This window comes from Rhinolophus hipposideros (genome assembly GCF_964194185.1).
Source record: "Rhinolophus hipposideros genome assembly, chromosome: 18".
Taxonomy (NCBI): Eukaryota; Metazoa; Chordata; class Mammalia; order Chiroptera; family Rhinolophidae; genus Rhinolophus; species Rhinolophus hipposideros.
In genome coordinates this window covers 55,665,593-55,690,635 of record NC_138064.1, presented here as the reverse complement: position 1 = coordinate 55,690,635, position 25,043 = coordinate 55,665,593, and the positions used below count along the sequence as shown (strand labels likewise).

Genomic DNA, 25,043 nt, shown 5'->3' with positions numbered 1-25,043 from the left:
CATAATATCATTTGTTCCTCTCAATATGAAGAAATAGTCTCATTTTAAAGACTGATAATTATTATATTAAGTTCCCCCCCAAACAGATTCTAAGACAGAAATTTAAGTGCAGTTTATTTACTTGGGAGTGCTCTTGGAAACAACACCTGTAAAGGAATGAGGGAGGAAGATTGGCAGAGGGACAAATTGACCAACAATGCAACAGAGGCTTCAGTTAATCCTATAGGGAGTTTCTGAAGCTAGATAATTTTTCAGAGATATTCTGCATGGAAGTGAGGGGGTATGGCCAACTAGTAGGATACAAGGTTAATGTACAAAATTCAATTGTTTTCCTATACACCAGCAATGAGCAAGAGGAATTTGAAATTAGAACACAATAAAATTTACATTAGCACTCTGTAAAATGAAATACTAAGGTATAAATCTAACAAATTACATACACGTTCTATATAAGGACAATCACAAAACTCTGATGAATGAAATCAAAGGGGAACTAAATAAATGAAGAGATATTCCATGTTCATGGATAGGAAGATTCAATGTTGTCAATATATCAGTTCTTCCCAACTTGATCTATAAAATCAGTTCAACCCCAATCAAAATCCAGGGAAGTTATTTTATGGATATCAATAAACCAATTCTAAAATTTATATGAAGAGGTAAAAGATCCAGAAAAGCCAACAAAATATTGAAGTAGAATAACAAAGATATTCTTTCTATAAGGAAGATTTATAGGAAGACTTCCTATAAATCTACAGTAATCAAGACAGTGTGGTATTGCCAAAAGAATAGAAAAATAGATTAATGGAACAGTATAGAGAACCCAGAAATCTACCCACATAAATACAGTCAACTGATCTTTGACAAAGGAGCAAAGGCAGTACAGTAGAGCAAAGATAGGTCTCTACAACAAATGGTTCTAGCAAAACTGAGTAAATCTAGACATAGAATTTATATCCTCACAAAAATTAACTCAAAATGGATCATAGACCTAAGTATAAAATGCAAAATGGACCATAGACCTAAATGTAAAATGCAAAACTATAAAACTTCTAGAAGACAACATAGGAGAAAACCTAAATGACCTTGGGTATGGTGATGACAACATCATAGGCATGATCCATAAAAGAAATAATTTATAAACCTCATTAAAACTAAAAACTTCTGCTCTGCAAAAGACAATGCTGAGAATAGGGAGACAAGCCACAGACTGGGAAAAAATATTGGCAGAAGACACATCTGATAAAGGACTGTTATTCAAAATATACTAAAAAACATTTCTTTAACTAGGCAAAGAACTTTATTAACTTTTCTTTCAAACTTTAGTTCCAAGCTTCTTCACTTTAATTAGCTGCAAAGAATAATTTGTATATAAGCAAAAAATGAAAAGAGATACACTGTCCAAGGGATTTGGGCTTAAAAATATTAGAGATTGAGATTTTTATCAGATCAATGGACAAAAATTTAAAAAGCAGTCATAATATAAAATAGCAGCTCCCAGTAACTTCTTCAAGTTTCATCTTCTTCAGAAGTTGACTCAGTTCAGTTTGCTTCACTCTTGGAAGCCTCATCAACATTCTCCACAAGAGCTGGAACTTCATCATCATCATCCTCTCCATAGCAAGTTGTGCTTTTCTATCCCCAGTTTGTTTGGGCAGAGCTTCAGCCAGTCTCCTTAAACTAGTCATCCTATCTGCACAAGCTGGTTTAAGATGCTGGGTAGCTTTTCTGTGAGCTGGTTGGTCTCAGCGTGGCCTGCAATGGTGCAAGTGTTTGATGGCAGAGATGCCTGAACTTTAGGGTTGTTAAAGTAAATTACTGTTCCTTGGTTTGTGAACATATTCACCTCTTTAATACCAGAGATATTGTTTACCTCTAACTTCTTTAAGAACTGAAGTTTTTCATTATCTGCTAGAGTTGTTCTGTGAATCACCTTCTTCTTTCTGCAAACAGTTCCTTTCCCACCAATGCACACTTGTACCTGCAGTTTGGTGAATTTCTCATGGCTTACGATAGTTTCTTTTATCTTGTTGGAGAGCAAATGGGACCGCACTGGGGACTAGGGTTTTCATTCATGGTGTCTTGGGAAGACCATCTGGGAATAAGTGCACACACATGAGGATGCAAGATGCCAGCGAGACTACAAAAACCTCTTAAAACTCAATAATAAGAAAACAAATGAATGGATTAAAAAATAGTCCAACGATCTTAACAGGTACCTCTCCAAAGAAGAAATATAGATGGCAAATAAGCATAAAAGATGTTCAACATTGTTGACCTTTGGGGAAATAAATATCAAAACCATAATAGATACTGTTACAGACCCATTTTGATGGCTATTATTAGAAAAAATAAGTTACAAGTGTTGGTGAGGAAGTGGAAAAATGAGAATCTTTGTACATTGCTGGTGGCAATATGAAATCATGTCGATGCTGTGCAAAAGAATATGGAAGTTCCTCAAATAATGAAGCATAGAATCACCATATGATTCAGCAATTCCATTTCTAGATATATGCCTAAAAGAATTGAAAACATGGACCTGAACAAGTATTTATATATTCATTTTTATGGCAGCATTATTCACAATAGACGAAATTTAGAAGCAATCCAAGTGTCCATTGATGGATGAATGGGTAAACAAAAGGTCACAAAAGGTTACACCCAATAATATAATTCAGCCTTCAAAAGAAAGGAAATTCTGGACTTTCAGTCATGATGGCAGAGTTGGTAAACACAGTGCTTACCACTTCTCATGACATCAAAATGACAACAAATTATAGAACAACCACCCTTGAGAACCACCTGAAGACTAGCTGAACAGAGGTCCTATAACCAAGAATATAAAGAAGAAGCCATGTTGAGACTGATAGCAAGGGCAAAGGCACAAAATGGGTTGGTTCCATACTCACATGTGGTGGTTAAGAATCAGGAGGTATATATTCGCTGCAGAGGTCCCCACTAAAGATTGAGGAATCCTAGCCCCACATCACGTTCCTCAGCCCAGAGTACTAGTGCCTGGAAGAGGAATTCCCAAAATACCTGCCTGTGAAAATCAGCAGGAACTCCATCTGGGTTAGATAGAGGGCTGTTAGAGACTCGTGCGTCTTCTCAAAAGGCCCAAGCACAGACTCACTCACTCACTCACAAACACTCATCCTAACCTCCAGCAAAGGGATAACAGCTCAAAAAATGCCAGGGATTTACAAGGAAGAGCTGAATTGTCTGGCATCAGGGCAAGGGCTGGAGGGACAGCTCTCTATGGGAGTAAAGTGACAATGTGTGTCATTGTTCCTTTATTAGGCCCTCAGCCACACAGCTCATAGGCACAGGCAGCTGCCAAATCTGAGTCTCCATTAACCTGGCTAACACCAATCTTGCCCCACCCTAGTGATTCTCTGAGACCTGGCCCCACCCAATTCACACACCAGCCTGAACCTCTTTCAGCAATGGTTCCACACAAGGGGTGGCCGAGGCTCATGCTGCTGAGTTTCCTGAAAACTCTCACAATTCCACAAACCCAAAATAAGAAGCAGCTGCTCTCAGCATGCCCTTGCCCTGTAACTCTTCTTAAAGTGGCCTCACACCTGGCACTAGTGGCTGCTGGCCTGGTTTCACAGTATAACCACTCCCAGGTGCCTCCAAGCCCAGATCAGGCAGCTACCAACCACTTTGTAGCTCCTACCAGGTGGTCTCTGGTTGGACACAGGCAAAAGCTGACTGTGGCCTGCACTGGAGCCCCTCTCAAGCGGTCTTGGAACCAAACCTGGTGACTTGCATCAGACCACACCAGAGCACCACTCAATTAATTCCACAAATGACACACTGGAAGGGTGGCCTTACTAAAGCAAATTCTGCTCCATAAGGTGAGCACCCAAACAACAGCTTTTCTGCTATAGTCACAGCCAGTCCTCACAGCAACTTAGCCTGAGTGTCAATCCCATGCACTGACATATCAACAGCAATCAAGGCTCAACTACAACAGAAGAGCTCACACTACTCACACAAGGGACACCCTTGGAGCACCTGTCTCAGGTGACCAGGGAGACTGTACCTCTAGGCCCCATAAAACACCTATGACCTAAGGCCTCTCTGTTAAAACTGAGAGATGTAGCAGATACACCTAATGCATAAACACAACACACAGAGAGAAAGCCAAAATGAGGAGACAAAGAAATATATCAAAAACAAAAGAAGAGGAGAAAACTCCAGAAAAAGAACTAAATGAAATGGAGTCAAGCAACTTATCAGAGGCAGAGTTCAAAACACTGGTTATAAGGATGCTCAAGGAACATAGTGAAAACTTCAACAAAGAGATAGTAAGCTTAAAAAAGGGACATGGAAACCATAAAAAAGTACAGGTCAAAAATGAAGGATACAATAACTGAAATGAAGAATACACTAGAAGGAATCACCAGCAGATTAGATGAAGCAGAGCATCTAATCAGCGATTTGGAAGACAAGGTAGCAGAAAGCAACCAATTGGAACAGCAAAAAGGAAAAGGAATTTTAAAAAGTGAGGGGCCTCTGGGACAACATCAAGCATAACAACATTCACATCAAAAGGGCACCAGAAGGAGAAGAGAGAGAGAGCAAGGGATTGAGAACCTATTTGAAGAAATAATGATTGAAAACTCTCTTAACCTGGTGAAGGAAATAGACATACAAGTCCAGGAAGCATAGAGAGCCCAAACAAGATGAAGCCAAACAGGTCCACACCAAGCCACATTATAATTTAAATGGCAAAGCTTAAAGACAAAGAGAGAAACTTAAAAGCAACAGAGAAAGGCAACTAGTAACTTATAAGGGAGCTCCCAGAAGAGTGTCAGTTGATTTCTCAACAGAAACTTTGCCGGCCAGAAGGGATTGGCACGAAATATTCAAAGTGATGAAAAGCAAGTATCTACAACCAAGACTACTTTATCCAGCAAAACTATCATTTAGAATTGAAGGAGAGATAAAGAGCTTCCCAGACAAGAGAAAGCTAAAGGAGATCATCACCACCAAGCCAGTATTACAAGAAGTGTTAAAGGAACCTCTTTAAGAGGAAGAAAAAATAAAAAAAAACATGAATAAGAAACAATCTCAAAGAAAAAATTCTCACTCACAAGTCAAATACATAATAAAAGCAGTGGAGCAACCGACACTAAAGTTAGTACAAAGGTTAAAAAGCAAAAGTAAGAAGATCATGTGTAATTAGAACTATAAATTAAGGAATACACACAATACACACACAAAAAATAAGTAAAAAATAATGACAAAAGCATGAACGTGGAGAGGCTGAGTAAAAATGGTAGTGATTTTACAATGTGTTCAAATTTAAGCAATTATCAACTTAAAATGGACTGCTATATACATAGCTTGGTATATATGAAGCACATGGTCACTAGAAACCAAAAATCTACAAGAGATATGCAAGAAACAAAGAGAAAGGAATCCAAACACAACACTACAGTCCTCAACATATAAAAGAGCAAGAGAGTAAGAAAGGAACAGAGAAGAACTATAAAAACAATCAGGAAACAATTAATAAAATGGCAATAATTACATACTAATCAACAATTATTTTAAATGTAAATGGATTAAATGCTCCATTCAAAAGAAATGAAATCTTACCACTTGCAACAACATGGATGGACCCAGAAGGTATTATGCTAAGTGAAATAAGTCAGACCGAAAAAGACAAACACCACATGATCTCACTTATATGTGGAATCTAAAAAACAAAAGAAACAAAAAAACAAAACAGAAACAAACTCATAGACACAGAGGACAAACTGATGGTTGCCAGATGGGAGGAGGTATGGGGGATGAAAAAGGTGAAGGGATTAATACAAATTAGCAGTTACAAAATAGTCACATCATGAGACTGTAAAGTACACCTTAGGGAATGTAGTCAATAATATTGTAACAACTGTATAGCATGTCAGGTGGGTGTAAGACTTACCAGGGGGGATCAGTTTGTAAGTTATATAAATGTACACCTGAAACTAATATAATATTGAATGTCAACTGTAATTGAAAAAGAAAAGAAAGGAAATTCTTCTCATGACACAACTTCTGGAAGACAGTGTGCTAAGTAAAATAAATGAACAAAAAGACAAATATTGAATAATCTCACTTATATGATATACCTAGGGTAGTCAAATTCATAGAAACAGAAAGTGGAATGGTGATTTCTAAAGGATGCAGAAAGGGGGAAATGAGAAATTAGTGTTTAATGGGTACAGAGTTTCAGTTTGGGAAAATTAGAATGTTCTGGAGATGAATGTTGGTAATGGTGTACAACAATATAAATCTGCTAATGCTACAGAATTATAAAATAGTGAATTTTATGTTATGCATATTTTACTACAATAAAAAGTAAGATGGGAAGCTTTTCTATCCAAATATAAAGGAGACTAGAAAAATGGCATCTAGACACACAGACACACATATACTATGTGAAGCCAATGGATTAAAAAAATACTAGCAATTTTTAAGCAAAATCTGAAGATATAATCAGTAATACCATAAAACTTTATTGACATACCAAAAAAAAGAATAGACTGAACAAATGAAACTATGTGCATGTTCTGGGATCAAAGAAGAAAATATTGTAAAAGCCAATTTTTTTTCCTTTCCTGCATTAACATTTTTTTTTTTAGTTTTATTTTATTTTATTTTATTTTTACATCCCTCACACCATGAACCCCCCTCCCCCCATCCACCACCACCCCGACCTCACACCGAGCCATCACATTATACACATAAAATTATAGTTGGCATTTATTAATGTCCAGTCTCTGGTGTACAATGCCATGGCCAGGCATCCACAGCATCCCTGAGGTGGTCTCCCAAACAGGACACATGTCCATCGGACACCCAACAAAATCCCCAAACACTATTGAATATGTGTATGAACTAATCAGAAACAGTTTTGGGGACACAAAAAACCGAGAGTTGTTAGATGGGCGGGGGCCGGGGGGGGGATGGGGGGAAGGGTGAAGGGATTGGGGGGCGGCTGGTGACCACAGGATGGCCTCAGGGTTTCCTGCATTAACTTTTGTGTTTAATGAAATTCTATTCCAAATTCACCTAGAAAGAAAAAATAAATAAAAGAATAGTTAAGAAAGTGTTAGAAAAAAAATGGGAAATGGTTGTAGATTTATTCACCTTGCTAGTAACAATCTGTGTTTTAAAAAATTATAGTAATGAAAATAGTGTGATTCTAAGGCATGAGGTGATAATTGGAAGAGTGAAATAGAAATATGGGGAATACCAACATGGGAAAACATCCTTAATGTAGAATTAATTTTGTTTAAAAATCGGTATATGTAAAGGAATGAAAGAAAGCATAAAAATACCGTGTTTCCCTGAAAATAACACCTAGCCAGACCATCAGCTCTAATGCATATTTTGGAGCAAAAATTAATATAAGACCCTGTCTTATTTTACTATAATATAAGGCCCAGTCTTATGTAGCATAATACAATATAAGACCAGGTCTTATATTAATTTTTGCTCCAAAAGATGCATTAGAGCTGATGGCCCGGCTAGGTCTTATTTTCAGGGAAACATGGTATTAATAAAAATTACTTGTAGTTTGTGAATTACCCATGAGTTTCATATTCATCTGCATATTTGTATTTTGTAAGTTTTCAGAAATGATCAATATGGATTTTAAAGTCAAGCAAGGGCATTATTTTGAAAAAACAAATGAGAAGCAAGACAAAGGACTCTGCTAGCCCCAGGAAAGTATGAGTCTGCTTTTCAGGAAGGCCTTCCATTAGCCTGGCCTGGTCCACCAACTTTGTGCTCCTTTCTCTATGCTCTTGCTCACACAGTCAACGATGTGTGGGCAGAGAGAAAGTAAAATGCTGATCTTGAGAAAATGCTGTGAGATACTATCAGGGAGAAATGAAGTAATTTTGAATGAAGATTGGAGAATTTGTCAACAAACTGGAGGGAATCCAGAGAAGAACCAAGGAACAACAAGACCTGGGGGCTGAAGGCTGGACTTGTGAGTAGAGATGAAAAGAAAATGTGTTTAACTTGGCTGGACCTTAATAGAGACTTAAAAACAGCATTGGAGCCCAATCAAACTGCCATTAACAACTGCCAGGCAGATCCCCATTGTAAGTGACCCTGAAAGGTCAAAACAACCTCTTAAAATTTGCAGTGCTTTTTAGTTCAACCTGAGGTTAGAGACCATATCTTCCATACAGCACAGATTGCTTTTGCATGTATGCCAAGAGCTTGTCTTCGATGTGCATTTAAGATGCAAATATTGTGGAGAGGAAGTAGGTCTCCAAAGGGTCCCTGTGACAGAAGATGCTGACAAGGACAAAATGAACCAGGGGTTTTTCCAGGGGACAAAATGGACCAGGGGTTTCAGTGCTCTAATAAAATGGTTTATCCTTCCTGTGGGTCACTTTCTTCCTTGTTTGTGTTTATTTGGGGGAAACAGAGGGACACTTAGAAAGAGTGATGGTAAAAGAGAGAAACAGATACACAGAAAAAGCGAGGCTAAGAGAGTTCCTGAGAGAGATCCAGTGAGGAATCAAGAGGGAAAGAGTGGCTGATGACCAGCCAGAAAATCACAAATTAAGATTGGGATAAAAGCCTGAGCAAAGAAAATAGAACAAGCGGTCAGAAAGCAGGGGTAGGACTGAGAGCGCCCAGTAATCTTTTCTGGGGTGGAGAGCAGTTGGAGATCTTGACTCATTGGTATTTGTCAGACCATTTAAAGGAGAACAGAGATATGTGGCAAGGCATCACTGTTTATTTTTAATATGGAATTGTGTTTTGGCAAACAAATGGAAAAAAAATTGTAAAAGTAAAAGGGAACTTGGAGCCTGCATCGAGTCTTTAGAGTCTCTCTAAGAAAGATCATGGATAATGGTGCAATGAAAATATGGGGGCATGTGTACTTTTATGCTCAGTGAGATAAGTCAGACAGAGAAAGACAAATACCATATGACTTCACTTGTATGTAGAATCTAAAAACAAAACAAAAGAACAAACAAAACAAAGCAGAAACAGACTCAGAGAAACAGAGAGCAAACTAATGGTTGCCAGAGCAGAGGGGCGAGGATGGGGGGTGAAAAAGGTGAAGGGAAGTAAGAGGTACAAACTTCCAGTTATTAAATAAATTAGTCATAGCATGTAATGTACAGCACAGGGAATATAGTCAATAATATTGCCATAACTTCCCCCAGTGACGGATGGTTACTAGACACATTGTGCTCACATTCTAGAGTATATATATGTCAGGGGTGTCCAAATTTTTTCAATATTTTTCACCAAGGGCCATATGCGGTAAAATACACAAACATCCAGGCCACTCACTCGAGGTGAAGTACATATTGCCTCACCTGGTTTATTTAAGTAAACTAAATATATTTTTGGAATTTGTTGCGGGCCAATTAACAATGGATTGCGGACCGCAGTTGGCCCGCGGGCCGCAGTTTGGACACCCCTGATTATATGTCGAATCACTAGGTTGTACACCTGAAACTAATATAAGATTGTATGTCATCTATACTTTAATAATAAAAAAGGAAAATGCAAAATCAAAGGTCGTGGTCAGTGGCCTATGGCTGGGCTGGGGCTGCTCTTTCTCATTCCTATGGATGAACTTCACAACGAGGAAAGACAATGTTAAGCATTAGCGGTCAAATGTGGGAAATTCTTGCTGTGTTGCTTCACTCTGTGGCATATAGAGTCTGCCACAAGGATGCATACTTGGGAGGTTTTGTAAATTTAGATGCTGCAGCTTGCCTCACCTGTGGAGATGATGTCAGCCTTCACGTGTGACGGGTGAGGATCCGGCTTCTCCAGCATGGCCAAAGGCATGTGTTTATGGTTTGTCTTGCTTCATCATTGTCTGCTTGTTTACAAACTTGTCACTAAGTAATAAAACAAAGTAAATATTTTTATTTACCTTTCTATGGTTTGATTACAAAATTATAAAAATCTCTTAAGGAAGAAGGTTAAAAATTCCCAAACTTACTTTGATTCAATTTTTACTTAAATAGCAACATTTCCATTTCACCAGGTAATAATTCCATGTGAAAATGGCAGAGACACACTCACTGTACACAGAAATAATGTGCCAGGTCATGGAAAACTACAGGCTTGTGATGCTGCCTCTGAGCATGGTACACCTATTCTCTTTATTGGATATGCCCACATTTGAAGATTAGCTAAATCATTTGCATGGTCTTGGGGTAAGTTCTTCTGGGTATTCTTAGATGTTCCACAACAAGGCAGGGATATAGGAGAAAGGAAGAACAAGAGTAGGGAGAGGTGGCGGGGGTGGCGGGAATTTCTAAGTAATGCTCCCAGTCAATGGGCCTAATGCAGAGTAGTGCTCAGACTAGGGGCTGGAAGCAGAAGAAAAATGGTGATTGACTCATTGTCATCAGTTCTGAGTAAGACTCTTGACCTTTTGGTGTCTTCATGAGTAACCCACATGGGAAGGAGCAGTGGAAACAGTACCACGGACACACTGGCCGTAAGGTCTCCTAGGTAAATACACGATGGGAGATCTGCAGTTGAGAGTTTCTGTGACCTTCTGTGGCTTCTGTAGTCTGGGAAGTTATTATCTTTGCAGCAGACAGCCCTGCCCTGTCATTGTTGCTTTGTGGTGAGGAGGAGCGAGCCTTTGATGTATGGTTCCAGGATCACTGTGGGAGCTAAGAAAAGAGTAGTCATTTTCACCCACCCACTGGATCCAGTTTTCTCCAGAACAAGCAGCAGAGAAGCTTCTGTGCAGTCAGTTTTAAAAAAAATAATTTTATTGTACCCATTGTAATTGTGCAATTTGAAGAATTTTGAAGAATGTAGTATACATCTGTGTAACCATGACAACAATCAAGACAGAATCTTCAACCCCCCAAAAAGTTCCTTTGTGCCCCTTCCCAGGAAATCTCCCTGTACTTGCAGCCTCAGGAAACCCCTGACCTGCTTTCCATCTCCATAATTTAGACTTGTATTTTCTAGAGTTTTGTATATAGACACAACCACACAGTATGTATTCTTTGATGTCTGACTTTAAAAGTCAGCTTAATGATTTTGAGATTCATTGAGGTAGTAGTTTGTATCTTTTCATTGCTGAGTATATTCCATATATTCCACATTGTATTTATCCAGTCACCTATCAATGGACATTTGAATTATTTCCAGTTTGAAGCTGTTATAAACACAGCTATTATGAACATTTGTGTACAGATCTTTGTGTGGGCATAACTTTTCACTTGTCCTGAGTAAATATCTTGGAAAGGAGCTGCTGGGTCATGTGGTAGGAGTTTTCCAAAGTGGCTGTACCATTTTGTATTCCCACCAGCAGTGTATGAGGGTTCTGATTTCTCCACATCTCCTCCAGTACTTGTTATTATTTGTCTTTTCATTATAGCTGTCCTAGCAGGTGTGTACTGAGATCTCATCACACATTACTTTGCATTTCCCTGACCACTAAGGATGTGGAGCATCTTTTCAAGGGCTTATTGGCCATTTGATTACTCAGTCTGTTGGTTTTATTTTTATTTATTAAATGTATGAGGGTGACATTGGTTAGTAAAATTATATAGGTTCCAAATGTACGTTTCTACCATACATTGTCTATATATTGCATTGTGTATTGGTTTTTAGAAACAGAAGCTTTTCATTAACGAGGGAAGAGCTGTCTACTGGGTGATGTCTGTGGCCCCGTCCATATCATCAGAAGAAGACGCAGTTCCACTGACTGGTGCTGAGGGTGACCTGGGGTTCACCTTGCAGGATCACCTCATGGGATCGCCTTGTGGGATCAGTGTGTCGTGCTGCCATCCCTTCCTCCTTGAGCCCTCACCTCCACTATATCCTTTGCTCACAATTTCACTCTTCCTCCTCAGATCACTTACGGCTTTTTAGCAACTTCTTTTCTCCTTCAGAGTTTTACCTTGGATTTAATTGGTAAGCATATTTGTTTTTGTAAAAGTAACTCACTAAGATCTGCTCTGGTTGACACACTCCCCACAGTCCCCATCTTTGACAGGGTTCCTACTCTGATGACATAATTGCAGCCTCCTGCAGTAGCTCTGATTAGTGAAGCCCAATTTTCTCTCAGAGACTGAGGCATTCCTCTCCCCAGCTGCCAGGCATGTTGCCTATTGACAGTTCACAATCAAGTCCACGCCCTAGAATTCCCCTTCCCTGACAGGAGCTGCCTTGTCCTTGAGGGTTCCTGCTTGCAGTTCAGGAAATAGAGGTCAATACAGGGAATAAAAGATTCCGGCCCCATTTCCTCAATTCAGGAAATATTTGAAGGGCTACGTCAGCTTTAAGTTTCCTGTGGGATCAGCTGAAGCCAGTATTGCAAATATATCAGCATTCGCCTTTTCTTTCTGCCCCATCCTGCTTCCACCTGTATGCAAATGTCTGTCTCCCAGTGAGTTTTCCTGGGTATGCTAGCTTCCTGTCTTTGCAATACCAAATGACCACACACCGAGTGGCTGAAAGCTACAGAAATGTATTCTCTCACAGTTCAGCAGTCCCGAAGCCCAAAGTCCAGGTGTTCCAGGGTATGTTCCTCTGGAAGCTCTGAGCCAAAACCCTTCCATGCCTCTCTCCTCCCTCTGGTGCTGCCAGCTGACCTTGGCCACCTGGGCTTGTAGGCACATCTCTCCAGTCTCTGTCTCTGTCCCCCATCACCTGTTCCTCTGTATGTTTTTAAAAGGACACTTGTCATCAGATTTAGGGTCCATGTAGGTAATCAGGATGATCTCATCTCAAGCCTCTTAATTATATCTGTGAAGACTCTTTTTCCAAATATGATCACACTCACAGGTTTTGGGTAGACATCTCTTTTGTGAGGAGCCACTGTTCAACCAACTACACTGGGAAACTGGCCTAGGACAGTTACTGACTAGGCACTCACTAGGCTCACTAGGGGCCTAGCGAGCATATTTTAAAGTGGGATTTGGGAGCTGCACCCACCACCAGCTGGCTAGCAAAGAGGCCCCCATCATTAAGGGTGAGTGGAGTGCTGCTCACTGCTTAAAGTTTCACTGGTAGTGAACTGGGGCGGGAAAGAAATACACTGGCAGGTGCCTCCGAGGTTCAAGGAAAGTGATAAGCATAAGGAATTTGGAACCAAATGAATATTATATTGGGGGAAAAGCAGTAAAAGCCTGAGAGTGATTAATCACCCATTTAAAGTGAAATGTGAAAACCACATTCACTCCTGTGAGGGCCTCACAGGAACGTAAAAAGACTCAACTTCTGTGTATGGAGGGCAGAAAATACTGAGGATAAGTAAATTCTGGGACTTCATTAAAAGAGTAGCAGAGCTCCAGAGAAGGCTGGCTTCTTAACTTGGCAAGTTGGCTATGCCAAAGGCAGAGCAGTGTCTGGAAAGAGTAGAGCCCCAAGTTTGGGGTGGCATGTCCAAGGTAATACATTCAAAATCTTGAATTACCCCAGATTCCCTTAATATTTTGGGCTCACAGAATGGCCACTTCTCCCTGTAAGAATCTAGACCTACCCCCTTGTTTGAAAGTAATGTGCAGACCTCTGCCTAAAGCATCACGCTTCCCTCCCTTCGATATGTCACATCTCCCTTACTGGCAACCAGCCCAATCACTGGGCTAATAGCACAACATGACGAAGCTGGAGAACTTCTGTTACCGTAAGGAAGAGAAATACTGCACCTAAACAGAGCTGCAGGGCTAGCCCACATGAACTGGCAGGAAGCTGGAGGGGGCACATGGGTTGGACGCTGAGGGTATTGGCTCAAAGGGGCTGCAGCCTAAATTTGAACAAGGTGAGAGTTTCTCAGTATAGAAGCCCTTCTTGTGATGCAGGAGCTTTACCCTGCAAGAGACAATGTAACTTGTTGCTGTGATGGCTCCTGAGGCTTGGAGAAAGCAATGGTCACACCAAACGAACTGGAAACCATGACCCTTTTCTCATACATGGACAAAAAGGATCCAAAAGCTCAGAGAAATGGACATGCTGGAGTAAGGCCAGAAAAGCCAGCCACCTTCTCTTCCTCAGGACGACCTGATAAGTGACAAGGCACAGCGTGCCGCATAATTAGGAAGTCTCAGTGGGCCATGCAGTTATAGGACTGATGACAGTGGTGATAGCAGGATCTGGAAATAATAGAGGGCAGGTGGTGGAGCTTAATTGTCAGAAGCAAAGTGGCTGCCTGAATGTCATGCCCTCGCACAGGCTTCCCACCACGTGTGAGGGAGAGCATGCCAAGGGGAAGCTACCCTTTTAATGACCTAGCCTCAGATGCCACTTTTGCAACATTCAATTGGTTAGGAGGGTGTGGGGACAAAGCCCCCAAAAGCAGTTTCCAGGCTCTCGGCCTCACATAGAAAGGTGCTGGCTCGGGTAGTAAATGGCCATCAACTGTGATCAGATGGCCAGCAGCTGCGGCTAGTTGGCCGTCAGCTGTAACCCGTAGGCCATTGGCCACTAATATAACGGCTGTGGCTATGCTAGCAAGGAAGGAATGGGGGCTAGCGAGAAGATGGTGGCTGGCAAGTGCGGACTGCTGTTAGGCAGATTATGTAGATCCTGCTTCCTGTGTCTCCAGCCCAGCCGCCAGCGAGAATATATTGGTTTGACTCCCCTACTTATGGCTCCATGAGTGTTCCTTTTTGGCCTTACCGTGTCCTGCGTTCTTATGTGGGGAGCGGGAGCGGAGACCCTGCACGACAAATGGCGCAGCAAACAGGGTCCCCTGCACGACAGAGGGCATCACTAAGTCTGGTCTACATTCAAGGAGAGGGGAATTTGAGTCCACCTTTTGAAGGGATGAATGTCAAAAAATTTGCAAAGATCTTTTAAAACAAGTGAAGGAGCATTCATAAGGGAGATTTCAGCTTCTTATTTCAGCAGCTCAAGGAACTGTGGATTCAGAAGTCATGGTTCCCAAATGGGATCATTCTCACCAACAGACATAAAGATTTAGCTGCAGCTGCTGCCCAGTCACTGTCTGTACTTATGTCTGGAGATCAGCAGGCAGGAGAAAGAGTCAGCAACTTCCCTAGGGCAGCTAGCAGCTACCAGGTGGAGAAAGGAGGAATGAGCACGTGGCCCACGGGGCAGTACTTGATAGACTTCTGCCCAATTTTGTTAGGCACTGAACAAACATAGCAACTATGGCCTGGGGGGCTGGGAAATGCCACTCAGTTAAGTCACCTAGAGTGGGAAGCTGCTAAGCCATGAGGCAATAGAACCTGGACCGCGTTTGGGGGAGGGAGATGAGCTCCAGTGCAGTCCCTGAGACCACACACCTCAATGGGACTGCCTTCCATCCCATGGACCTCTCCCTGTGGAATTGTCCATGGAAAAGCAGCCATCCAGCATTCTGCAGGGGCTTTGCCCCGTCAGAGCAAACTCATCACATGAAGGAAGTGTATCGGGTCACACAGTGATGGATGTGCTGGGTGCACTCAGACATATCGCTTCTTCCAGACTGAGTACCCTCTACCCCCATTGGAGTGCTGCCTGCTGCGGCCCACAACCATGTCTCTCTCTAGCAACAGCCTGTGGCTGAGAGAGCAGCCACACCTAAGGACATTACCTTCTTCCCTGGGGACAGTCTACACATCTGAAGTGCCATCCCAGCTTCAGAGCTCTCAGTGGCTATGGTCTGAGGCCCTGCTGCATCTCCACACACTTCCCTTCTTCCTCTGCACAGCCCTTCACCATCTCTCCCTTACAGCTGTTGCTTTCAAGTGCATTCCCAATATACTCATGTCTCCTGCTTGCTAATATTGATCTCAGTGCCTGTTTCCCAGAGAACCTTCTCAACTACTGTTTATGTGGTGGTTACTGTGTATGTCATCGCTTTACACATATCATCTCTCTAATTCTACTCAATAAGTCTACGATGTAGCTTCCATTAGTATCTGTATGGTTAGAAATGATCTGTCAAAGTTCACAGGTATAGTAAGTAACAGTTTAGTCTCAGTTCTGTCTCTAGAACCTAAAGTCTCAAAGGGTACTTTGGATATACAATTTTTAAAATTTCATGGTCTTGAGACAATGATATTTATTTAATATCAATATTTTCTCATATTCTGTGGTGTAGTTCCTAGATGACAGTATAGATATGACAGATGTATGGGTTAGCTTTGTTGCAGTAAGAAACAACCCTGAAATCAACAAATATTGGTTTCTTGTTCACATTACATGATGGTAGTGCTGAGTGATCTGTTGTGGCTTTCCCCAGCACAACCTCTCATTCCAGCGCCAGTGCTAAAGGTTCAGCCTTATTTGGGCATGTCCTTCTTATGGCAGAGGGAAAGAGCAAGAGTGATCAGGGAAACTTTTGATGGTATATGTTACATCTGCTCACATAAGCACATTACTCTGAGAGCCCAAATAAGGTGGCAGCAGTGCGTGATTCTTACAGTGGGAGGGGAAGTAAATAACTATGAACAACAATGTATTCTTTTACAGCAGATACCCATGTCAGGGCTATAGCAACTAATAATTCATTCTCACCAGCTAAACAATTCAAATTCAGTAATTACTTATGTAATGCATAATGAGAGGATATTCCAAGTGCAGAGAAGAGGTTGAGTAAAGTACGAGGAGGTCCTTTGGTGGAGAGGGGTCATGGCAAAACGAAATGCTTTGGAGCGCTTCCAGACCAGCCTTTGTGAGTTTGCAGGATTTATGTCCTCCAGATTGGGGACAATTTTTGTGGCCACCAAGGGAGACCCTCGTCCCCCAACCAATGTTTGCAGGTGTAAGTGAAGCAGAATACTTAGGTTAGCCATCATAGAAGAATGAGAAGAAGCATGGTCAAATCTGTCCTTTTACAAGAGAGATTTTTTAGTCTTACATTTTTGATGTGAAAACACTGATTTGAAAATACTCTTTCCCCCCTGTGCTTTGCTTTCTGTCAAATTTGGTACCACTGAGACCCAATGAACATGACTTGGCAAGCTGCCAAACTAAACATGTCCCAGCTGAGTGCCTAAGAATGGAAATGAACATGTGGTGGGAAAGGGTCTATGGATGTTTTGTGGAAATAAGCTCCTGATGAGGCTGCAAAACAATCACTTCTTCCTTGCTATTTAAATCTCAATAAATTAGATTTTGTTGTAGAGTTGGAACTTTAATGCCAAATGGTTAGCTTTGCTTAGTAACATTCTATTTTATTTTTATTATTTATTTATTTTAATTAAAGTTTATCGGGGAGACAATGGTTAGTAAAATTACATAGGTTTCAAGTGTACAGTTCTATAACGCATCATCTATATAACACATTATGTGTTTACCACCCAGAGTCAGTTCTCCTTCCATCACCATATATTTGATCCCCCTTACCCTCATCTCCCACCCCCCACCCCTCTTACCCTCTTGTAACCACTGAACTGTTGTCTGTGTCTATGAGTTTTTGTTTCCTTCTTTGTTTATCTTATTCCTTTGTTGCTTTCAGTTTTATATCCCACATATCAGTGAAGTCAGAACTATATGACTAATAACATTTTAAGGAGTTAAAAAAATGTGTCTTTCACAGGAAACCTCCTACATTATAAGAAAGTTCCAAAAGATAGAATTTTTTTTTCAAAAAATGTATAATAACTAGCTTCATATTTTAAAATTGGGTTTATAAGATATCTGGGTGCTATTATATGAAAAGTATAAGTAATTTAATTATTCACTAGCATATTTTAAAACTAAATCCACTCACTTTACCATAACAACTTTGGGAACCTAGAGTAAAACTAGTGACATTTGCAAATTCTTTGACTTAAATGAATCCTGTCATCAGACTATAGAAATGAGTGTTTCATTCTATCTGCATATATTTTGCCTCAGACAGATCATCCTTATTTGGGAGAAACAAATTAGTGATTATTTACATGAATGTCGTCTGCATTTAGGCTTTGAGAGAGCCAGGAGGATGATCCATGCCAGCCAACATTTTTCTCTGTAGTTATGTGTCTGTTTTATCACCCTATAGGGACTGGCTAGAAATGCATTTTCTTTTTTTAATTAACTAAATTCAAGGAATTGCTTTCAGAAGTCTGAAGTAAAGGTCAAAATGTTTTAGCCTTTTCACTTAAAAATAAATAGAAATAGAAATTGACTTTAAAAACATATATGTTCTGAAGACTATTTTGTAAGATATAATGGTCAGAAGACAAGAATTGCCAAAGTTTTATATGCTTGGTAACTGGTGGGGAAATGCTTTCTACTGTATAGACATCTATTTTCATCTATCTACTATCAGTGAGACACTAGCTCTATTCAAGGTGAGGCCAGCTCCTTGGAGCTGCATGGAACTTGCATTGAGGTACTATGTTGTTTTCAAGGAGCGAAGTAATGACAGGTTATTCATATTTATGCCATCTTCATTACTAAGACACCTCTACTTGGGAACTCATCAGACATTTGCTGCTGAAAATATTGCTTAGGTCACATTCACATGCAAAGTTCATAGAAAAAGCAGTTCAAATCTGGGTGGGGATGAGTCAGTTTCAGAACTAAGAAATTGATAATTTGTGGGTTTCTAAAGAAATCTTATAAAGTAAAAAGAGTCAAGTGAGAAGACCTGAATAGAAATTTCTCCAAAGAGGACATACAGACTGCTAATAGACATATGAAAAGATGCTTAACATCAGAGAAATGTAAATCAAAACTACAATGAGATATCACCTCACACCTGTCTCGATGCCATCATCAATAAATCAACAAAAAACAAGTGTTGGTGAGGACGTGGAGAAAAGGGAACCCTCATGCACTGTTGGTGGGAATGCAGACTGGTGCAGCCTCTATGGAAGGCAGTGTGGAGGTTCCTCAAAAACTTAAGAATAGAACCACTTTATGACCCAGGAATTCTACTTCTGGGTAGTTATCCAAAGAAATCCAAAACACTAGTTCAAAAAAGTTATATGTACCCCTATGTTTTTTGTAGCATTTACCATAGCCAAGATACGGAAGTGACCTAAGTGCCCGTCAATAGATGATTGGATATTCAAAACTTCATGACATTTGAATGATATACTCATTGGTTTTATTTCATAAATTCAGCTTCACCCTTGCTTTTCCCCAGGCCGTACCAGCCTAATGGTATAAAATAATTCATTTTTTCACTCCCCATTAATCATTTATTCATTCAAGAAATATTTGTTGATTTTCTATTATATATCTGGCAATGTGATTCAGGAATAAACTTTTCAGACTTAAGAACTAAGTGAATAAAACAATTTTTTGGTGGCAAGAAGTGCCAGTTAGGAAGTAAATCGTGATATTGGAGGGACTAAAAGGTGGCAGTGGTTAGAGCAGAGGAGGCTCATGTTATAAAGTGATAAGGGATGGCTATACCTAACGCACAGGAAGGAGCCAGCCATGCAGACAGCCCAGGGGAAGGCATGCCAAATGGAAAGAACCAAGTGGGAAGGCTCTGAGATGGTCAAAAGCTTGGCATATTCCGGGGACACAATGAATACAATTTGGTTTGAGTGTAGGGGGTAACATGAGATAGGTAATACGCTTAGATGCCCTTCTAAACGCAATGGATACCTCTGAAGAGGTTTAGGTAGGGGAGTGATGAGATGAGACTTTCATTAAATCAGAACCATAACATTAAAAGACAACAGTTACTAGTTTTATCTATTTCCCTGAAATCATTGGTCTTCTTCTTCCTACAATTTTCTTTTTTGTATCAGAGAACCCCTAGAGATCCTTATACGACAATTAAGTCTGACTATTAAGTTTGAGAACTTGTGGTAATGATGTTGCTAATCTTTTTTTGATATTAGAGGGATTATTCATTATAAATTTGCACCAAATGGACAGTTAACCAAGTTGATTATTTGGAAGTGCTGAAAGGCTGCATGAAAAAGTTAGACGACCTGAATTTTTCAACAATTCATGGCTTTGGCATCACAATGCTCCAGGTCACATGGCACTGTCTGTTAGTCAGTAAGCAAATAATTATATTGGAAAACCCTCCCTACTCACCTGATCTGGCCCCCAATGACTTCTTTCTTTACCCAAAGATAAAGGAAATATTGAAAGGAAGACATTTTGATAACATTCAGAACATCAAGGATAATACGACGATATCTCTGATGGCCATTCCAGGAAAAGAGTTCCAAAATTGCTTTGAAGAGTGGACTAGGCACTGGCATTGGTGCATAGCTTCCCAAGGGAAGTACTTTGAAGGTGACCGTATTGATATTCAGCAATGAGGTACGTAGCACTTTCTCTAGGATGAGTTCATGAACTTAGTTGTCCGACCTCATATGTGCTCTTACATTTCCAGTTCTTGGAGTCTGCTCTCCTCCATCCTGATATTCTCAACACTTGTAGAAACCTTTCTGATCACATTCTGGCTTCATCCCTCCTGGTGTAAGATGTTCTTCTTACTGGGTTAATGGCATACTTCCTGGAAGAAGCTGTTACCCTGTCACTTTTTTCATGATGTTACTTCTGTAATTGATTTTATCAATGCTTTTTTGCTACCTTTCATCAGTTCCCACAAGCAAGAAAAGGACATACATTCCTTCCACTTATGTTCAATTGAGTGAAGGTACAGGGGAAGGGTAGGACTGGCTGGCTTGGAAGCTAGTCATAGAAGAGGAAATATGATGGAATACTATGGCACCAAGGTTGAAGCAACCTGTCCATAGCAGATATATTGGAGGCACACATCTCCCAGACTGGAGGCGAGGTAGACTCTAACGACACCTGCTTGAGTTCTTGCAATTCCAAGACTGCTGTTGAGGATACTCTCAATATTACCCTTAAGTTTTCTGAATCAAAAACTATAAGAGAAACAGTTTATTTGTTTATATTCCTGGGGTACATTGGGGGAGGGATTTGCAGGTGGTGCTGATAAATGTGCTCCAGAGATGTCACACAGGATATAGTCAGTCAATGATTGTGATGTCATGGGTTTCCATCTGGGAAGATGGAAATCCAAGGAAAAAGCATTAGTTGTATTTGATAGAAGTTCTGGGAGTTCATTGTATTTGGGGGGGGGGAGGTTGGGAGCAATCCCATGGGTCACCATTTCTCTCAGCAGAGGGAATCTGTCTATAGTTTTCATCCATATATCATGAATTTAGTGCTGGATTTGACTAGATAAGGGCTGCCCTGCTTTGCAATCTTCTCCACCCTTCTAAGAGAGGACCTAATTGTAGTAGGGAGAAACTTTGTCATTCTCTGTAGACTTAAAAAACAAACAAACAAAAAACAACAACAACAACAAAGAAGACCAGAATGAAAAGGGAGTATTTTAGTTAGAGTTGTCTTAGGAAAAATTATTACAGGGAATTTATGGAAAAACATTGCTTTCCAATTTCAGAACTACTCAAAATATCAGGTAGATATATATAGAACACTGTTTACGATCTGGCAGGTCCTAGGATCTGGCTAAAAGTGAGTTCTGGGGATAATGCCTTCTCTCTCTCTTTTTATTTTTTCTTCCCTAATCAGCTTTGTAAGCTTAACCAAGGATGATTATCAAACAAGATTCTTAATTGTTGACCTAACACAGGTCTTACTTAATTTGAAAAATAAACCTGGTGTTAATGAAATTTCCCTCTGAAAAATAATAACTAAAATGAGAAAGATAAAGTTTCACAGACTAAAAGAGCTCACAAAGGCATCTTTCAGGAAATATTTTATAATGTTTGTGAAAATGAAAGAAACATCACAATCACCCAATGTTCTTGACATGAATTCTAAAGTAAGTAATTCCAACGATTTTGTGTGTTGAACTGAAATATCTTTGTACCCCATGAAGGAGATCTATAACAATAGAAGGAAACTGAGATTAGAGTAAAGCAAAACTTCTCAAATGTAAGAGGTATGAGGCTTGAAATTCACTTCTAAGTTGAATCATTAAAAAATGTTCTTTGGTAGTAGAAGTTTTCTATTTTTTAAACTTTTCTCCTTAAGGTAATTAGAAACAATAAAAATTTGAAGAAAAAAGTGGGGAGGGATAGCTGTAATTGGTCTCTTCCTCTCTTACTTTATACGTATGTATGGTTGAGTCTTCTTATCTCTCGGAGTCATGTTGTGTAAAGTCACTGAAAACGCTGAATTGACAAATATTGAGCCACTGTTACTAGGAGAAATGCAAGGTTAGGTTCATAACATTGTCATCAACAGATTAATACATAACCCTGTTTGAAGTGTGTCTGTTTAAGATACCTTATTTAATATATATTATTGACTCATTAACATTGAACTCATGACCAATGGCACTATAACTCATGACTGAATGAAGTCTATCTAACATGCATATTACTGCAATTTGGAAAAGGAAAATTCAGATTCCGGTCACATAGATTTTATGAAACATGCTGGCACTTGGCATATGTGGGTCCTCAAGACTCCTTGGATTCCAAGAAACCACTAGCTCTTTGTAGTCTGGTCAAGCCTTCAAAAATCTTATCTAATACAAATTCCTTTACGTGGAAATTCTTCAGTGCTCAGATAGGGGTTTATTAGGATCCTACTTTCTGGGAATTATTTGGACACAATTAGGGCAAGAACTTAGGTTATTCTCCTTTTAGAGACATTGAAAAGTGGGAATTTCCCCATTATGAAAGGATTGTCATGAAGATTCAAGCAACATACTCTTAGTTTGAGAAGTGTTGATGTAGGTTTGCTAAACTTCCCAATTTACACTTTGTAGAACGACCTGATTTCCATGAACACAGATGACATTTCCTATTTCACTATAGCATGTATGGGTAGTTCTAAGGAACTAAAAATTGGAGATGGAGGATGAAGAAAAAACTCCTTTCTCTGCTTTTGACTAATTAACTTCTGCTTGCTTTCCCCTCCGGTTATAATTTCCATGAACATTTTTCCTCCTCTTCACTCAAAAGGAAATGACACTTGACCTTCTTCTTGACAGTGACTAAAAATGAAATAAAATCAAAATCCATAACTGATTTTATGTAATTGAGCATACAGTCTTGTTAGCTGACTTTATTTCGCCTGAAATTTCTAAGATAAGCAAGCCCAAAAGATGTAGGGTGGTCTGGGTGGTGGAAATCACTTGATGTCTGTATTCTGTTTTCCTCATTGAAACAACGACGATAATGGTAACTTGTGGTTACCATTCTCCTGACTTATTGGGAAAACGCTACATTCAGGCCTGGTATTGTTAATAGGCTGCAGAGTCAACAGAGGGGCCACATGGCTCCTTTACCTGCATTGCATTGTTGATGCTCTGAGTTGCTGGAAGGGCAGTTTGCACTGAGTTGATTGTGACTGGAGTTGCCCTAGACCTAATAAGTTTTTGGTGGCAAATACTTATAATTCAGTTTCCCTTGGCTTGAGCAATACAGATTCCTCAGTCCCATTTCAAAGTTTTGCCCAGTTATTACAGGAAATCCTCAGAGATGTCTTTTGTGAACTAGCCAATAGTTCTCACTATTTTTTCATCCTGGGCTCTTTTATTGATTTTTACTGCTTCCAGAGTCACTTAATACTGGCACCTAAATACCAGAACATCTATTACATTTCACTAGAAATGCAGGGGAAGAAACTTTTTTCCACTCTCTTTGTCTCCTGCTCTTTGAAAAGTCATTGCTTCTCATATGTAAGTTTTCCCCATTTCCCTTATAAATAAAGCCTGAGAAACATCAGTTTTTTTCTGCCCCTGCAAACAAGCATCTCACTCAGTTTCTTTCCCTAGTATATAGATTCCAAGGGCTACCCAACTCTACCAGAGGTGCCTGGACATGTATGAATCCTTATGTGGACACAAATGCACTCAAACTGACAGCCTGCTCTGGGTTAAATTTAACATAGGTGAGATAGATAAGTTCCCTACTCTGCTCTCCATGGCTGTCCAATGTTAGCGTAGTGTGAAGTTTCCAGTAACTACAGAACACTGGAAGCACAGTTATTTTACATGGATATTCAACGCCGTAAAACAAGTCTCTCTAAAAAAAAAAAAATCAGAAATACATTTGTCTGTTATGAATGCAGGGTTCATACATAAGATAATTACAAGTTTATAATCATAACAGTAACAAACTTGAAACCTAGACACTCGGAGAAGAATACTTTGTGAACCGAAAGTGGTAAAGCTATAGCTTGACTTCTATATAGATTATTTTGGTACCTTTTGTGATTTCTGTAGATTTACCTAAGTCAGACAGTATATTATAGCGATAATTTGTTGCTTTCAAAAAAAGTTGATGTTTGATGAAAAAGTGGAAATTTTTAGCTTCTCTCTCAGTCCCTGTCAAGGCACTGGCATTCTAACCTTGGTTAGGATGACAGTTTGATCCACCACCAGCAAAGTGAGTGGCAGCAATTATCCTGTTAACTAGTCAATACTATCTTCATTCTTTTCCTCTCACCAACTATGAGAACTGGACTAGATAAACAGAGAAAATAAATGGAAACTATGTAAGTGCTCTTAGTGAATCTGGCTTGGCCTAACTTACTAGAAGAGAATATATTCAGATGAAGAAAACAATGTTAGTAAAATTAAATAGGGTGTGTGATCACGTTGTTTTTTAGACCAGTGCTTCTCAAACTTCAACATACACACACATCGCCTAAGGATCTTGTTAAAATACAGATGTTGATTCAGTAGGTCTGGGATGGGACCTGAGACTCTGCCTTTAGCAAGCTGCCAGGTGGTGTCAGTGGTCTGTCCAAGGACCACACTTTTAATAGCCCAGAGCTTAGAAATGTTTGACTTCTCTTCCTCTTTTGTTATTTTACATGTGGCTATAGCACCAACCGTTCGGACATCTGAGATTAAAAGACGATAACAAAAAGTAATTGTAGCCTACTTTTGCTGGTTATTGGCTATTCTGATATTTAGTGAGTCTTAGTCTCTTTGGGCAGCTATAGCAAGAATCCACAGACTAGGTAGCTTATGAAGAGCAGTAATTTATGGTTCAGAGTCCTGGATACTGGAAAGACCGAGGTCAAGGTAGCAGCATGGTTGTCTTCTAGAGAAGGCCCTTTCCCTGCCCACAGCCCGTGCCTTCTGGCAATGTCCTCACATGGTAGAAGGGGTGAGGGAGCTCTCTGGCTCCTTTAACAAGGGCACCAATCCCATC

At 39.9% G+C, this 25,043-nt stretch overlaps 1 pseudogene across 1 annotated transcript in view; it reads right to left on the bottom strand.

Annotated features, from left to right (window-relative positions):
- Nucleotides 1-1,542: 1,542 nt before the first annotated feature.
- The window catches only part of LOC308510447 (transcription factor BTF3-like), a 110,312-nt pseudogene continuing 86,811 nt past the window's right edge, over nucleotides 1,543-25,043 (bottom strand). Inside the window, exon 2 of the transcript in view lies at nucleotides 1,543-2,026. The product of the transcript in view is annotated as a transcription factor BTF3-like (transcript). The remainder of the gene's footprint in view (nucleotides 2,027-25,043) is intronic.